Below are 19113 nucleotides of genomic sequence, written 5' to 3'. Positions count from 1 at the left end.
GAACCACATTTTACTGTTTCGATAGAACATTATCATTTATGGGGCTCTTGGGAAGAGATAGTGTCTAAATTTTATTAGATTCACCAGGATGATGTGATAAGCAAAGTACTCAATATTCCTGTTTGCATATGGGAAATAGCAGATGATTTGGAAGGGAACCATCCAAGGCCTTACAATGACTTAAAAAATGATGGGGCATATGTTTAAATATAGGCCCCTGTCAAACTCAGCTAAAGCAAAAGCTCTCTGCTAGCAATTGCTACACTTTTTTTTGTAAGAGCAGTCTTCTGGGACATCTTGGTAGAGGAAATTTAGAATCCATATTAACTATGCACCCTCAAGGCAACATTGATTGAGGCTGCTCCCTGATAGGATAAGAAAGCACTGTACTTTTATACATCTGCAATCTGAACAGACTGACAACATAATACTTTTCAGGCACAAAGGTGGGAGTAGTGGCAGAATAGTTGCAAGGATGTTTGTAAAATAAGGTAAAGTGGGAAATTGCAATTGTACCCGCATATGCACAATGTTGACGTTTTTTTAACTGTACGCTGTGGAGCCTCTTGCATTGCTGCATATATAATGGCCCATTTGTGAGAACTGTAAGGACCTACCTCATCTAAGCCTCCCAAGAAAGCAGAACTCTTGAAACAGGCATTATCTCAAAAGGAACTTTTATTGGGGGCTAGTGATAGCAGGGAAAACAAGGTGAGATCTGGAGTTGTGCAAGCAGTATATTAAAAGCGATATTATCACTCCTCCCACCAGGGTACCAGGGTCCATTTGAATTCCAGCCAAACCACAGATGGCATAGTGTTTTGGTAACTGGCTCTGTTGGCTCCCTCTTCAAGGTCTCTCTTGCTTTCCTTTCCTTCTGGCTCCAAGCACTAACTGTTTCCTAGATAAGAGAGATGCATTCCTTCTCCTGGGGGAAGGGCATAGTGGCAAGATAGTGCAAAGCATTCCCAAAGTATCCCCCCTCCCAACAGAATGGCAGGCCCCCAAAAATGGTTACAAAGGCAGGGACAACTATCAAGAGGGAAACAGTACATTTCTTTTGGGGACCTGGCAATTTGGGGTCTTTCTGAATAATGGGCTCCAAACTATACCCTATGGTCTTCTATCCTCTTGAAGATTGCCTTGGGTATAGCAGCTCTCTTCCATCCCATATTCTTGATTATGTTAAGATTATGATGAAATATACATATAAGCCCTTTCTATCATATTTCTCAGGACCTAAACTTGGTAGGAGGATGGGCCTTTTAATATTTTTTGGTGCTTTTAGAAAAAGCAGCAGAGCAGTGGCTTTTAACCAATGGAAAGGTTAATAGAAAAAAACACTACACCATCCAGTTTTAGAAATCTGTATTCATAAAGATTTGCCATGACATTCAGAAAGACCTCTCTATTAGCAGTGCCCTGAGCAAGAATTAATTTTTTTTCCAATGAGCTCTGAAGTGCAATAAAATATTTTCCAGATCTGTTTGCCTCATGAAGATTGAATGCTTTTTTCCAAGATGTATCTTGTCATAATGTAATTAGCAGAGTGTTGCACAAGCAATGATTATATACTTAACTTCTTTATTAGAATACTGTACATACTTTTTACATTTCTATTCACAACATATTTTCTGGTGTGTGTGTGTGTGTGTGTGTGCGTGTGTGTTTTAATGGCCTTAAATTGTTTTAAAAAAATATTTGAAAGCATCTGACTAAATATCACGTTTTAGATTATAGTTATGGTCTCAAGCATTCACCAAATATTACTAAAGGCAAGAAGATAATTTGCATGTGTTCTGCTCTCATAATTATTATGACTTAATTGCAGTGCAAGGAAATGTCTATTTTTATTCAGCAGATTCCCAAGTCTTATTTCCAATGCATCTCAAGATACAGCAAAAGAAGGATGTTTGCTTTTCGTGATAAGTTTCTGAAGTAAGTTAAAATTAGACTATGAAGTGCTAGAGCTTGACTATAAGTATGTGAGAGTGCTTGAGCTCTTGTGAAATGCTGTTCTTTCTGAGGTACAGATATGTTTCAGGACAGAAACAGCTTCCGCATCTGCTGCAAAAGCATCTGCAATTGCTTCATTACATGAAACTGGGCAAAGTCTTCACTGCCCACAGATTCTGCCATTGAAAAAGCAGAAGCTATATTTCCAGGAGAACTCCCACATTGTGAATCTGCTTTTTTAGGGGAAATATGACACTCTTTCCCCTAGAACCAAAATTATAGCTAAAGTTTCTGGACAAACTACATCACTCTCTTTTCTGGGATTCAATCTGAATTTGTTCATATCTCTTACAGCCCTCAGATATTAGGTGAGGACATCTCCAGCATGGCCCAGAAACAAGACCAGGCAATGGCCAAGAGCAGGAAAGTTGAAGGAAACAGAGGAGTTAATTCTGGCTGCACAAAATCAAGCCTTAAGAAGACATGCCTATAAAACCAGATTTGAGAAGACAGTAACAAACAGCACAGAAGCTGAAAAAACAGAGGACCAGCTAGTTAGCTGCTACAAGAAGATTGCACAGACTGATTATAAACAATGGCATGACAAAGTAGCAACAATGATGCATTGGAATATTTGCACAAAAGTATCATTTGTCTGCAAGCAAAAACGGGGGGGGGGGGGAATCACAGACAAAGTCATAGAATCATTGGCATTAATAAAATCACCACCAGTCAATTGTAAAAGGTAGCTTTACTTGATACCGTTTACATCCTGGGATTACACTAAATAACATCTGCCTATCTCAGGTATTCATGAAACCCGAGATCTCAGATATTACCTGCCTATCTTAGGTATTCATGATGTCATGATAGATGGGAAAAAATCCAAATCCAGTCTAAATATCTGGTTGATTGTGCGACTAACCATCATTTGTTAAATTATATGCTGCCTGATTCCAAGTGACTCTTCCAGAAATACATAGGACAACAAATTGACCAGAAATGAATCATGTAATAAAATCAATTAGTCTTCATTCAGTATAGAGTGCTCAAGATCAAGAAATCATAATGTGGAGAGAAGATATTGGTAAACAAATTAAACAGTGCAGAATTCCTCATTTTTGTAAATACGGAATAATAAATAGAATGTAGATGCAGGTTTTGAGTGTGCACAAAAAGAAAACAAGAAAAATCAGGATAATTACAGGGGAGATAATTTGATCTCAAATGTTATTTTGAAGATTTGATTTAGTCCATTTCCTTTCAAAATGCAAAGATAACAGGGTTTTTTTTTGTAACGCTTTCATTTGCAATGACAATAAAAGTCAGGAACAAATACTAAATTATGTATTGTATCTGCCAGAACCAGTGCTTGTGTATAAACATACATACTTAAGACTGACAGGGCTCAGATAATTTGAAATGAAAATATAAATTTACTAATGTATGTAATCCCAGAAAAAGAAATATGGCGTAGATATTGACACCATGACACCATATTTCCATAAAGGAAATCGAGATGAACCCCTAGAAAGCCCAGGCTCTGCTAGATAGGCAAGCCCCCCACTGCCCCCACACAGGCAAAGACATCCAATGCTTCCAGGGTTTCACTAACTTTTACAGAAAGTTTATACTCTGTTTTGTTCACAGAGTCAAATTCCTTATCCAACTGACAAAGAAAGAAGTTAAATTTGCTCGGGCCACACACTAGACCAGTGATGGCAAACCTTTTAGAGACCGAATGCCCAAACTGCAACCCAAAACCCATTTATTTATCACAAAGTACCAACACGGCAATTTAATCTGAATACTGAGATTTTAGTTTAAAAAAACAACTCATACATTAACATCTTTTGTCTTAAAAGAAAAACACAATAACAAAGCTTTCAATGATATAAACAACTATTTACTGAAAGGTAAAAGTTTGCATTTGGCATGCTTTTGAACAATTAATGTGATTTTTGCTGTTGTATGCATGCTGATAATTTGTCTAACATTGGCTTATACTTTGTAAGTTTGAGAGCAACACATCCAGCACTCAGGTCATCTGTTAGTCTGTTTCTGGTGTCAGATTTGATATAATTCAAAGCTGAAAACAGTGCGCTCGCTCCGGAGGCTTGTTTTGGCTAGGAAGGGGCTTGAGAAATGTCTTTTTCCTGTGAAAATTTAGCCAAAGAGTGAGGCGCGTGTGCCCACAGAGAGGGCTCTGAGTGCCCCCTCTGGCATGCGTGCCATAGGTTCACCACCACTGCACTAGGCAGCATTCAAAGAGTTAAAGCAGCTTTTTGCCCATTAGCCCCTCCTTCTGCATCTGGACCCATCAAAGAAATCTGTGGTTCGAACAGACACTTCATGGGTTGCCATTGGAGCTATTCTTATACAAGAGAGGGAGGGAGAAAACAGTCACTTGCATTTTCTTCTCCAGAGCCTTGACTGCCCCAGAACAGAACTATGATATTTTCAATAAAGAGTTCCTAGCTGATAAATCTGCATTCCAACACTCAATATGTTTTCTGGAAGGGATTTTCCCATAGAAAATTGACACAACAATCGTATTAATACCTCTTTACAATGCCTTGGTAAGGCCACACTTGGAATACTACATCCAGTTTTAGTCACCACGATGTAAAAAAGATGCTGAGACTCTAGAAAGAGTACAGAGAAGAGCAACAAAGATGATTAGGGGACTGGAGGCTAAAACATATAAGGAACGGTTGCTGGAATTGGGTCTAGTTTAATGAAGAGAAGGACGAGGGGGGACATGATAGCAGTGTTCCAATATCTCAGGGGCTGCCATAAAGAAGAGGGAGTCAAGCTATTCTTCAAAGCGCCTGAAGGCAGGACAAGAAGCAATGGATGGAAACTAATCAAGGAGAGAAGCAACCTAGAACTAAGGAGAAACTTCCTGACAGTTAGAACAATTAACCAATGGAACAACCTGCCTCCAGAAGCAGTGAATGCTCCAATACTGGAAGCTTTTAAGAAGAGACTGGACAGCCATTTATCCGAAATGGTATAGGGTTTCCTGCCTGAGCAGGGGGTTGGACTCAATGACCTCCAAGGTCCCTTCCAACTTTATTATTATTATTATTATTATTATTATTATTATTATTATTATTATTATTATTATTATTATTATTATTATTATTACTTTCACCCAGACAAATCAGATGAAGCAATTCTTGTCACACTTTGATTTTATATTTAGTACATCTCAGGCTCAAAGGAATTGATGCCAGATGCTTTCTCTCACAAACCAGAATATTCCCAAAGTCCCATTCTTTATTGAAGAAAAATCTGTACTTTTCAAATTACAATTTTTCTCTCCCATTTTAAGGTGAGGTTTGTTTTGTTTGCTCAAGCAAGACATTCTCCAAACAAGATAAGTTTGCATAGCCGGGTCAGGCACTCATGGGCACGTTCAGTAACATTCCATGGGAAATATTCTTTAACAAAGGTAATAGGCTGCATTTATAGTGAAGCAACAAAATATAGGTGTAGGTATATGGTTGGTTACAAAGAAAACCTAAGATAAAGGTAAGTGGATCTAACTGGCACTGTATAACAGCAAAACATTCCACTAGCACTGACAGTCAATCCCACTTCCTCTTGTATCTTGCTCAATCAGTGTTTCTATTTCCTCTTGCATCTAACTCTGACAGTGTATAATAAAAAAACTACTGCTTATTGAAGCACGCTTGCTAGCTAAATTTGTATTCTTATTATGCTCAGGAGTACTATGCTAAAATATTATTGATTATCATTTTGCTTAAATTCTTCCAGATCTTTCAGATTGTTATTTTAAGTGTATAAATACTAAGCTATGGTTGTCTGACACTGATGAAAATGAGCATGGAGATTATTTTCTTTAATATACAACCTACTTCTGTAAAATGGGAGCCTGGTTTAAGAAAGGACACTTGTGTGCTAATAAACATACCTAACAGTGAGAGAAATATGGCTACAATCATAGAGATTTATTTCATACTGGAAAATTTTCATCCAGTCTCCAACCTTTCCTTTTCATTCAGATGCCCTGATCATGTCCCACATGGATTAATGTCATGCACTCTGCTTTTGAAGAGCATCCAGAATCTTCAACTGGTGCAAAATGCAGCAATGCAGGCAGTAGATTAGCACATGTTACACCTCTGCTTCATGAGCTACATTGGTTGCCAGTTTGCTTCTGGGTTCGGTTCAAGGTACAATGTCCTATAAAGCTCTACATGATATGGAGTTGGGATATTTGAGGGACCACTTCTCCTCAGTCACATGTACAGGTCTAACAGGAAGGGCCATGTTCCTGTTCTGTCCAAGAAAGAACGACATCTAATGGACTCAGAAGGAGAGTCTATTTTGTTGTGTCATCTGTCTTTTGGAATATCATTTTCCTTGAGGCCAGATTGGCCCTGACCTTGCTGGTCTTCTGGAAAGGTTTGAAAATATGCCCTTGCCATTTTGCCTGGGGAACTTGTAACGTGGATATGGAATACGCAAAGTGACTGCATTACTAGGGAGGGAGTTCTCCTGCATATCGTGTCTTTTACAATTGCCTTTAATTGTTTGTTTGTTTTTCAAAGATTTTTTTATATATAATATATATTATTAATTTTTTAACATGGTCACCTTAATATTCGGTAAACAGTGTGTTGTCTGGGTTTACATTTAAAAAACATTCGCTAACAATTGGTTTCTATAATTTATAATCCACATAATAGCTTTACTTGATTTCCTGTTCTTCCCATAATGTTATCTTTTACCAACCTTAAGTTAATACAATTCTTATTGTTTTGATAGATAACAATTGAGTATAATTTCTTTTCTAATATTTTTGCAACTAATAATCACATCAATATAATATTTCTTTTCTATCTAGTCATTCTGGTTGCCTCATCATAGATCCTGTTTACAGTTCTTGTTTACATTTGTTTTTCCCACAATGTTCAAAACATTCTTACTGGTTAAGATTTTCTCAAAGTTAATTACATTTAAATATTTGACTCTATTTTTTCTCATGTAAACCATCCCATAACTTTTACCTTACTTAAGGAATAAATAAGACTAAAAAAGGAAAAAAAAGAACAAGAGTAAAGAGGGATAAAAAGATAGTATACTACTGAAAGTCCATGTTTTCCCTAAGCTAATACATATTTATTTCCAAAAAATTTCCATTCTTTTTTACCATAATTAAGAATATATTTAATCTTTAAATATTCCATTTAATAAATCTAGTCACCTGGTCTTTTAACTCTTATTCAAAACATTTTTTTTCAATCCATTATAATTTTCTTAAAATCAATCACATTTAAATATATAAAATATGTCCTTATATATAAGCCATTCTAACTCTTTTATATTATTCATATCAAGAAATAAGAGAATAAAAGAGAAGAAAGAGAGAGTACTGTGTTATTTTAGGGACTCCTCCTTCTTAAAGTAAAATTCATATCCAAAATCTTTCTATTACTTTAACCATATTCAAACAGGTGTTTCTTTTTTAAATATTCTCTCTGATAAGTCCTAACATCTATTTTCTTAATTTTCACTTTGGCCTTCTTTTTTTGCCCAATATCTTTAATCAATATATTCTGCTGAATCAAAGAGTCTTTCCATATTCTTGTAGATGTCACTGTAGATATAAAAAATTAGTCAAGTACAATATCTTTGTAAGAGGCATTTGCTCTTTCATGTTTGTTGAAAATCTTTTTGTTTTTCTCTCTGTATCTCTTATCATTTTTTGTCTCTCCAGTTCTAATGGTGTTCCTGACGTCTCAACAATCCATTTTGACCAGTCTTTTTTCTTATCCTCAAATTTGTCTTGTGGTCTTAAAGTATAAGTTGCCTTTTCCAAAACCAATATTTCTTGTAATTTCTTTGTTGTGTTAAATTCCATTTTTGAGCCTTCAATTTGTGTTCAGTTATCTGTTTTATCTGCTTCTTCTCTATTGTTATTTCCTGGGATTTTTTTTGTTGTATTTTGATGAATTGGTTTATGTTTTCAAAGTTATTTGGATTTCTTTGTGGTTTGAAGTCATTGTTGTTTGAATTAGTTGCAGCATCTCATATGTCTCCTCTTGAAAGGTATTTATTTTTTCTTGATAAGTTCTTTCTGCAAGTCTCTGATTTTCCATAGTGGTCAAGACTCGAAGTTTTCTTTTCTCTGCAAATAGCTTTAGAGCTTTAGTTTAGTAGATATTTATAATCCAAAAAGGTTCAAAAAGGTTTCCTGAAGTTTATAATCCTCTCTTTGTCTGCAACCCAAATTGGATGATGATGATGATGATGATGATGATGATGATGATGATGATGATGATGATAATAATAATAATAATAATAATAATAATAATAATAATAATAATAATAATAATAATAAAGTTGGAAGGGACCTTGGAGGTCATCCAACCCCCTGCTCAGGCAGGAAACCCTATACCATTTCAGACAAATGGCTGTCCAGTCTCTTCTTAAAAACTTCCAGTGTTGGAGCATTCACCACTTCTGGAGGCAGGTTGTTCTACTGGTTAATTGTTCTAACTGTCAGGAAGTTTCTCCTTAGTTCTAGGTTGCTTCTCTCCTTGATTAGTTTCCATCCATTGCTTCTTGGCCTGCCTTCAGGCGCCTTGGAAAATAGCTTGATTCCCTCTTCTTTGTGGCAGCCCCTGAGATATTGGAACACTGCTATCATGTCCCCCCTCGTCCTTCTCTTCATTAAACTAGACATACCCAATTCCAGCAGCCTTTCCTTATATGCTTTGGCCTCCAGTCCCCTAGTCATCTTTGTTGCTCTTCTCTGTACTCTTTCTAGAGCCTCAACATCTTTTTTACATCGTGGTGACCAAAACTGGATGCAGTGTTCCAAGTGTGGCCTTACCAAGGCATTGTAAAGTGATATTAATACTTCATGTGATCTTGATTCTATCCTTCTGTTAATGCAGCCCAGCACTGTGTTGGCCTTTTTGGCAACTGCAGCACACTACTGGCTCATATTTAAGTGATTGTCCACTAGGACTCCAAGGTCCCTCTCACAGTTACTACTATTGAGCAAGGTACCCCCTATACTATACCTGTACATTTGGTTTTTCTTGCCTAAATGTAGAACCTTACTTTTTTCACCATTGAATTTCATTTTGTTAGATAGCGCCCAGTGTTCAAGTCTGTCCAGATCCTCCTGTATCNCCAAGTAAATTATATCCACAGCATTCCTCTGATCCACTAATTTTGTCACTTGGTTAAAGAATGCAATAAGATTTGTCTGGCATGATCTGTTTTTGACAAACCCATGTTGGCTTTTAGTAATGACTTTGTTTGCCTCTAGGTGTTCGCTGATTCGTTGTTTGATTATCTTTTCCAGAATCTTCCCAGGTATTGAGGTCAGACTGATAGGTCTGTAATTTCCTGGGTCCATTTTCCCCCCTTTTTTGAAGATGGGAACTACATCAGCTCTTTTCCAGTCCTCCGGTAGTTTCCCAGTGCTCCAGGATCTTTGAAAAATATAGTTCAATGGTTCTGAGATCACATCTGCCAGTTCCTTGAGAACTCTGGGGTGTAATCCATCTGGTCCTGGTGATTTGAACTCGTCTAGGCTGGACAGGTGCTCACTTACCAGTTTCTTGCCTATTTTAACTTGCATTTCTATTTTGTTTTTTATGGCACTATTTTTGGTAGGTTGGTCTGTATTTTCCCTTTGTGTAAAGACAGATGCAAAAAAACGAGTTAAATAGTTCTGCTTTCTTCCTGTTGCTTGTCACCTTCTTGCCACTTTCCCCCATTAATGGACCAATCATTTCCTTCACTTTTTTCTTGTTTTTTACATGTTGAAAGAAGCTTTTTTTTGTTATTTTTGACTTTGGTCGCAAGCCTTAGTTCATCTTGAGCCTTGGCTTTCCTCACTTCATCTTTGCAGGCTCGGGCTATTTGTTGATATTCTGACTTAGTTATGTGCCCCTCTTTCCACTTTCTATACTTGTCCTTTTTGTGTTTCAATTTATCAGAGAGTTCTTTATGCAGCCATGCTGGTTTCTTTGAGAGCTGTTATTTTTCCTCTTTGTTGGTATTGTGCTGGACTGGGCTTTTATTATCTCACTTTTCAAAATTTCTCAAGCTTCTTGAGTTGTTTTCCCCTTGAGGATTCTTATCCATGGAATCCTTCCCAAGCCCTCTCTAAGTTTATTGAAATTAGCTCTCTTAAAGTCCAAGACTCTAGTTTGACTGTGTTCTATTGCTTGTGCTTCCATAATGTTGAATTCCAATATTGCATGATCACTTCCTCTCAAGGTTCCTGTGGCTTCAACACCTTCTATCATTTCATCTCTGTTAGTGAGAATTAGATCCAAAATGGCTAATCCCCTAGTTCCCTTCTCTACTCTTTGGGAGACAAAATTGTCTGCTAGGTTTGCAAGGAATCTGTTTGATCTTCCACTTGGTGCAGAGTTTGCCTCCCAGTTGATGTCAGGGTAGTTAAAGTCCCCCATTACTATTGTGATGTGCTTCCTACATACCTTAGTTAGCTGACTAGCAAAAAGTTCATCTATTTCCTCTGTTTGGTTGGATGGCCTGTAGTATACACCTATGGTAATGTCATTTCCCCCCCTTTTATATTGACCCAAATGCATTCAAGACAGTTTTCATCATTGTTGTGCTCTATTTCTGTAGAGATGTAGTTATTTCTTACATATAGAGCAACTTTGCCTCCTCTTTTATTTGGTCTGTTTCTTTTAAATAATTTAAATCCCTCTAGCTGTGTGTTCCATTTGTGGGTTTCATCCCACCATGTTTCCGCAATGGCAACAATATCATATCTGCCCTCATTAACCTGAATTTCTAGTTCACCCTGTTTGCTGTTCATACTCTGTGCATTGGTGTATAGACATTTGAGTCCTTTATGACTGACCCTGTGTTTACTTTCTACGTAACCTGTGTGATGCCTGAGTTCCCCTATTGTCTTACTATCTATTTGGTTAGTGCACTTTGTGTGACACTCGCTATTAGAAGCTTGATTTTGCTTGACAGCAAGGTTGATATTCTTGTCTGCACACACATCTATGTTACATGCACTGATAGCCCTATAGTTTTTAGATTGCCGGGGACAGAATGGTCTGTATCAATTAACTCACTGTCCCTGCTGTTTAGTTTAATATTCCTCCAGAAAATCTGTGAATTTATAGCCAAGTAACTCAGTCCCTTTCTTTGATGGATGCAAACCATCTCTTTTGTACATTTTTTCATTGGACCAGCTACAGACATTGTGACTAATATATCCAAACCCTTCCCCTTTACACCACTCCTTTAGCCACATATTGAATTGTGCTGTACACTGGCCTTTTCCATTTTGCTCCTTATATACTGGTAAAACTTCTGAAAAAGTAAGCCTACAGCCTGTTCTGCTAAGTTCCTACCCCAAGCTCTGAAAATCGTTCTGCACAGAGAGTACATCTTTTTGGGACAGATCGTTAGTGCCAAGATGTACAATAGCCTCCACATCACAGTCCTTTCTGGCATTCTTGATTATTTTAGAAATACGCTTCTTGTCCCTACTGGCAGTAGCACCTGGAAGACATCTGACCTCTTTTGAAACCTCTGTGTCCTTTCCTAAATTTACATCCCTTATAATTGAATCACCTACCAGAAGGTGGCTTCTCTTTTTGGATGCCTTTCTGTTCTTGCATGACTGATGTGTAATACCTGATTCACGCTTCTCCCTATTTTCTTTTTTGTCACAGCTGTTCTCTTTTGTTATAGCTTTGAAGGTCACAAGCACAGATTAGTTTTTTCCAGATTTTGCCAAGTCCTGTATAAAAGCCATAGCTGTCATAGTCTTTATTCACCACTAGTTGTCGGCACCAGTTTATTTTTCAAATTATCAAAATAGAAAATTGCCTTTAAAATGAGAATCTTAACCATTCAACAATTCCAAACGTATCCAAATTTAGGTTTTATATTCATTTCATTTCTGTATGTTTTGGTCCTCTATAAAAGGTTTAATTCGCCACTTCCGTTAGTAAAAGAGTGGGGCAAAAATCCCCCTCCTTCACATTCAGAGTTTTTTGCTTCTTGGGAATTTTTTTTCCCAGGAAAGTTAATAAGTAGGATAGAGAAAATTGATGATCTTACCCAGATTCAAACACATTGTTTACAATCAGCTTAAAGTAGTACTTTTTGACTTCGGTTGCTTGTAGCTTGGGCTAGACTCTGAAGTTAGGCTAGACTTTCTCCTGTTGGTTTCTGGAAGGCTTCTCCTGGACCGATCAGGTCGATCTCCATCTCTCTGTGGTCCACAGGACTTCCTTCCTTCTTTGCCGCCTCTTCGGGGTAGCTTCTGGTCCATTTAGGGTCCCCTAACAGGAAGAAATTCAGCCAGAGGGCATGGAGCCCCGAAATCCCTTGGCTGCTGCACTACTGCGCAAGACCGGAAGTCTGTTTTTTAAGATTTTTGTTGCTAGTTTTTGGTGGTTTTTTTTTAAACTTTGCCTACCACTTTGCATGTATGTGAAATGGACAGTTATATAAATTTACCAAATAAATAAATTTTGAGTTATATTTGCTCAATGAAACTTGTTGGTATAGAGAGCTCTAGAGGTCTTCTTTACCTTATCATTGTTGTTATAGAGACCATGCTGAGCTCAGAAGAATCTGATGATAATCCTGAGATGTTTAGTAAAAAATCTTCCTCTACATTTTATTTCTTTCTGCCACTGCTTTTAAAATGGCAGGAGAATAATCCTCTGATTTCATTGAGGAATACATATATGGAGTATTCCTCTATATCAGCTCTTTTGCAATCTTGGATTCCCTAGACTACAATCCCATTACCTTACCTTAGGGAAGAGATGTAGCACAGCACCATTTGAAGACCCAAGTTGGAGAAGATACAGCTTCAGAAAAATGTAGTGCTATTAAATGAGAAACAATAATTAAATGAAACAGTAATTGAACTTTAATATTTGATATATGAACTTTGTGTTCATCTTAAGCATGAAATAATGCTATATTATTTTGATACTTTGATTTCGTTATTTCTACCATGATTGCTTTATTTCATTTCTATGAGGTTCTATAGTAAAGATGGAAAATATGTTTTTAGTTTAATTGCCTCAGACAAGTATGCTGCTATACTAGTATGACTAGCTTAAAGCTTGAAGAAAGTAAAATAACATATGTAGCTCTTATTTATCCATGATGAGTAATTCCAAGGACAGCTGCTGCAATGCCTGTTTTTTTGTAAAGAGAGGGGGCTGGGGCTTATCTTTCAATCTGTTATTTACAAATTTATTTGTTGAATAGACAAACGCCTACACAGTCTAGCACAGTGTCTATAGCTAGTTTGTAAAGTAGAAGCAATTTCCTCCCAAAGAGCATCCAGTAGCTCCTTCTTCCAATATCTATCATAAATTGACATATTTGCTTAAATCCAATATTTTTTATTTATTTGTTTGAAATGAGAAATATTTAGATTTAACACACGTCTTTCATCATATGATTTACAATAAGTTATGTTTAACTCTTAATTCCTATTATATAGAAAATTAATTTTCTAGAATTATAGCTTAGTTCCATTTATTTATTTAATTTATATCTAGACTTTCATTGCTGAAAGGTGTATAGTTCTCTCTCTCTCTCTCTCTCTCTCTCTCTCTCTCTCTCTCTCTCTCTCTCTCTCTTTTGATTTATCCCTACAGCAACAGCTAGGGTGAGCTGAGAGTGAATTTATGTTGGAAGCAAGAAGGCAATTTTTTGACAGGTTGGAACTGTACTTAGTTTTTTTGTGAGCCAAAGGCCACAATGGCAGAAGGAGTAATACAGAATAGATGGGAACTTGTATTTTTATCAGCTTTTAATGGGATTCTTTTATTTTTATTGTTTTGCTTTTCAAAACCATGTTAAGCCATTTTATGGTTTATATTATAGTTTTCATCAATTTCATGCTTGTTTCTGGAGTGTAGTATAGTTCAGCAAATAAAGCACAATTAGAACAGCTTCTAGGGATTGCAAAACATTACCCAATTCTGAGGTACAGAACTATAGCAGAATGTGATGGATGAATTAGGACGCTCCCTGTTTAGTTTTTTCCTTACAAGGCTCAGGTACTCTTGTCCCTCCATCTGTACTATGGGCCAATAAGGTGGGCATATGTTATACAATTTTAGTAAAGACCCCTATAGGCTAAATAATTATAATGTATAATGTATATTGTATATGTGCTGCCTTTAAAGACATCAATTAATTTAAAATCCAGCTACTTGGCTTGTAATTAGTTATTGTTATAAGGGACCAATCTTATTGCATTTTTTGCCCATGTGACAAAATGAATGGACCAGAGGAATGCTGTGGATATAATTTACTTGGACCTCAGTAAGGCATTTGATAAAGTAGACCACAATCTAGTACTTGATAAGATAGAAAAATGTGGGTTAGACAGCATCACCACCAGATGGATCCGTAGCTGGCTGACCGATCATACTTAGCATGTGGTCCTCAATGGAACCGCATCTACATGGAGGGAAGTGTGTAGAGGGGTGCCCCAGGGCTCTGATCTGGGCCCAGTGCTCTTCAACATCTTCATCAATGATTCAGATGAGGGAATAGATAGTGGACAATCACCTAAATATGAGCCAGAAGTGTGCTGCAGCTGCCAAAAAAGCCAACACAGTGCTAGGCTGCATTAACAGAAGATCACGTGAAGTGTTAATACTACTTTACAATGCCTTGGTATGGCCACATTTGGAATACTGCATCCAGGTTTGGTCACCACAATGTAAGAAAGATGTTGAGACTCCAGAAAGAGTACAGAGAAGAGCAACAAAAATGATTGGGGGACTGGAGGCTAAAACATATAAGGAATGGTTGCTGGAATTGGATATGTCTAGCTTAATGAAGAAATGGTATAGGGTTTCCTGCCTGAGCAGGGGGTTGGACTAGATGACCTCCAAGGTCCCTTCCAACTTTATTATTATTATTATTATTATTATTATTGTTGTTGTTGTTGTTGTTGTTGTTGTTGTTGTTTTTTATTTACAGGAGTTAAAGATCTACAATGGCTATCTTCCAGGAACATTTAAAAGTGCTGGTTTTTGTCTCTAATATCCAAGATAACCTGAACAACTGGATGATTCTCATATGATTGCTTCTAGACTGTGTCAAACTGGATAATCATTAATTTAGTCTGGTAAAATCAGTCTTTTAGTTTTTGGTGTGATCTTGACTGTGGTGCATTTCTCCTGCAGTTGTTATTTTGGGAGGAATATTCCCTAGAATCCCAATTCTCTTGAATAGCAAGAGGGGAAAAAAAACCATTTACACATTTAGTACCTTAACATTGGAGTTTCGTCTCTTTGATGATATCCTAGATATCTGATGATATTATGGTGATCCGGAAAGCTTGAGTTCTTTTACCTGGCATGCAGGCCCAATAACCACACCAGATAGGTAGAAAGGAAAATAAAAATTTCATTTGCAAATAGAAGGGTAACCTTGAAGCAAATTCCAAATGGATAACCTGGCTTGGAGTGGATCCTTTTTATACAATTTTGAAAAGCACACATTGCCATGAACCAGCCATGGAAACACACATAATTATAAACCAATCATTAAGAGCAACATACTGCATGCTTTTTCATAGTAACACATTTCTGCTAAAGGTTACAAGTTAAAGATTACAAGGTAGGCTAACATCTTTATCTTATTAATAATCAAAATTCAGCTAATGGTTATAAGGTAGGCTAGTACCTTTATCTTATCAATAACATTCCTCTTTACTAAAAACTTTCCTGAGCAACTTGGGTCGTGTCCATCACCTTTATGGTTAGATGGCAATTGGGATTGGGATAGCTGTTGCTAAGTGATGTGATCATAAAGCACAATGTCACATGACTGTACTGCTTCACAACAGCAATCCCACCAGTCCCTGTTGCCCAGGTCTCCTGAGTGATTAAGTTAGAAGGAGCCCCAGGTTAAGAATGTGGGGATGCCATGAAGTGAGAGAGGCCATGGGAGAGCCGGTAAAGGCCTTGTGCAAGTCAAAGGAGATTGGGGAAGGGACTGGGAGGGCCAACACAGGCGACACATGTTACAGGAGGTCTGGAAGTGACCATATACGGGCAAGTGGCTGCTGCAAGCAGGAGAAAAAATGGAAGTGATCAGAATGATTTGTGATCTTCTCTGCTGGTTTCCCCATTAATCATCTTTGTGGGAAGCCAACAGGGAAGACTGCAAACAGTGATCACACAACTGTAGCTCCCTTGCAATGCTGTAATTGCAAGCTGGGTACCTGAGCTCCTGGACTGTAATCACCTGACTGTGAAGTGCTGTGATAGCCAAAATGTCAAGGATAAGTGGTATGCCCATTTTTCCAACACTGCCATAACTGTGAAGGTTTGCTGGACAAATGGATGTAAGTGGAAGACTACTGTATCTTGTTTTCTCTTAATTTTTAAAATTATAACCCACCAGGGTTTATTTATTTATCAAATTTAAACAATGCCCATCTCACTGTCTGAGTGACCCTGGGCACTTTACAGTTATTGTGCAGTTAGGTGATCTCAAATTTGATTGATTGATTGATTGATTGATTGATTGATTGATTGATTGAATGAATGAATGAATGAATGAATGAATGAATGAATAGGTTAAATGTTAATATAGTCTCACCAGTGTTGGTTTCAAATATTACATGGCTGATGGGCTCAGTGGGAACTTCCTGTCTACTATCTTTTTTCATTTTTGTCTTTTTCTATTTGGTTTCTATCCATATAGCTACACAGAGGAAGTAGAACTGACCAACAAAGTACTTGTTTGTTATTCACAAGGCTTGCTTAGTCACTGAATAGACACTGTTTCAGGGCCAAGCAACAACAAAACTTTGGGACCTCAAATTAGCAGCACTCAAAGGTGTAAGGAACAAACTTTCTGGAGCTTTTCAATTATCATAAAAGTTGGATCAATAGCATGAGGTGTTAAAGCACAAGAGGAGTAAATACAGACAGCTAAAAAACTGAGCTGGAAATTGGAATCCTAGTTCATGATAAATAGTATCATGTCCAAGCAGATGTTCTGGTTAAATTTTCAGACAGACCCTGGATGGGAAGTTTGTCTACAAAGTGTACTGCTGCAAATATGGGAGAACCATTTTATTGTTATGGGAATAGTTGCTGAAAGGCCTGTCTACATTAATTGTCTTATTTCTATAAAGTGTAAAAAATATAAGTCTTTCTTTCTCCTGAAAATAATAGATGGATTTTAAGCAAGCAACCATTCTTTCAGTGAACCATTTGCAGTCTGGGAAAACTGTCAGGGATCTGTGTTAAGGATCACGGAGGTGCTTCATCTGATCTAATATATCCTTTGGGCAATTATATATCAATGTAGGGAACATATTGTCTGAGGGGAAAAAAAATAAGGCATAAGCATTGAAGTAATGCCAGACACCTTTATATTTCATGGTTGATGCTAATTTGTGGTAGTCAGGGCCTTTCCAAAGATTGCGTTGCTCTTGCCATGGGTTTTCAAGAGTTTAATGGAGGTGGAGCTGATTAACTCTGGAAGTTATGTCAGAAAAAAGTTGTAGCAGTTTTGCAATGTTTCCTCTGAATTTACAGGATGGGACTCTTCACCATTGCCAACCTCCCTATTTTATTCCATACCTGAGATTTCCCTTTCCGTTCAGAAGTACCAGGCTTTTCTCCACTACTCTTTTCTATATCTATATTTATTACTTGAAAAAAGTTAACAAAATGAAGAGGAGATGTAAAAGGGAGTCAGGGATTGCTTTCGTTTGAAATGTGGTGAGCTAATGCCATTTAAGCTCTTAGAGGCCAGAGAGAATGCAAATGTAGCAAATAATAAGTAAATGCTCTTAAATGGATCAAGTAGAGCAGGCATGTCAAACTGCTGGCCCGCAGGCCAGGTGCATCATACTGAAACCGCACCCACCCCATTGCCGGCAATGGGGAAAAAGTCGCGATATGTCGCGCGATGTCATGTGACGTCACGAGTTTGACATGCCTAAAGCAGAGGCAAATAATTATGTTGCAGTTATTTACACCTGCCATAGAAAGGCACAAGTCTGTTTGTTATGTGTGGAAGCTGATATTGTCCTCCCCTTTTCACTTTCATTCCTGTTATCAAAGCAAACAGGAAGCTGGTATTTCTCTAGGACAGGCCCTGCCTAATCCAGGTGACTAGTTCCATATGACCTTGATTTCATCCCTGATACAGGATATTATTTTGAGATCATCCTGTATTGTAAAATTGCCCAAGTTAATAGTCTTTTTGTCTGAGCTATTAGACCATGTCTTCTCTGAAGCTGCAGAAGATCCCAGTGCATGGCAAAATCTATTCAGTGTCTATTTTTCTTGTTATTATTATCACTGTACTATGCAGAAATTGAAGTCTGAATAGATTTTAGTTGCTGCATATTTAAAGAACTCCACATTGATCGATGAAGGCAGCAATTATCCAATGTATCTCTTTCTGAAGGGTAGCTTGGAAGAGGCAATGATGCACCACACATTATAATGTCATTGCTGTAGCAGATTAATGGCAGGGAGCACTGCTTTGAAATAGCCAAGTTGCTGCAAGCCATTTTGAATGAGGTTGCAGGCCGCAAGCCAAGTACTTGGTGCTCTGCAGTGGGAAGATTAATTTGATTCCAGATTCTAGTTATATGGAGGAAAAGGAGACCAGGAAGCTCTAAGTTACTGTTATTTTTAAACGATCAGGTAAACCATCTCTGCTACTTATAGCTGTTGAGTTCCAAGGACAATATGAAGACCTGACACTGTAGGTGGATGAGATAAGATTTGTTAGCTACTTCTGCTAAGGGGCCTAGTCCTTTCTGACTTTCAGGCTTATTAAGTTGTTGGATAATATATAGTGAACTTGTTGTGTCCTGAGCCTGCAAGATGCAGGCTTGGGATGTTGCAAGAGTCCCGGGCATTTGCAGAAGCTGCCCGGGACCAGACTGAGCAGCGCCGGCCTTGTGCGCATGCGCAAGGCGGGAAAAGCCCGCCTCATGATTGGTTGAACTTGCCCGGGGATCAGAGGGTATAAATAGAGGCCTGCGTGCCTCTGCTCTGGTTGTTCGAGAGTGGAGCAAACAATAAAGACTTGTTGGAGATGAATCGTCTCAAGCGCCATTATTCCCAGGACTTAACACTGGCGACGAAG

Source organism: Protobothrops mucrosquamatus, unplaced genomic scaffold (assembly GCF_001527695.2).
Source record: "Protobothrops mucrosquamatus isolate PMUCROS unplaced genomic scaffold, P.Mucros_1.0 scaffold1, whole genome shotgun sequence".
NCBI lineage: Eukaryota > Metazoa > Chordata > Lepidosauria > Squamata > Viperidae > Protobothrops > Protobothrops mucrosquamatus.
The sequence above is the reverse complement of the archived record's forward strand: the minus strand, read 5'-3'. Positions refer to the sequence as shown.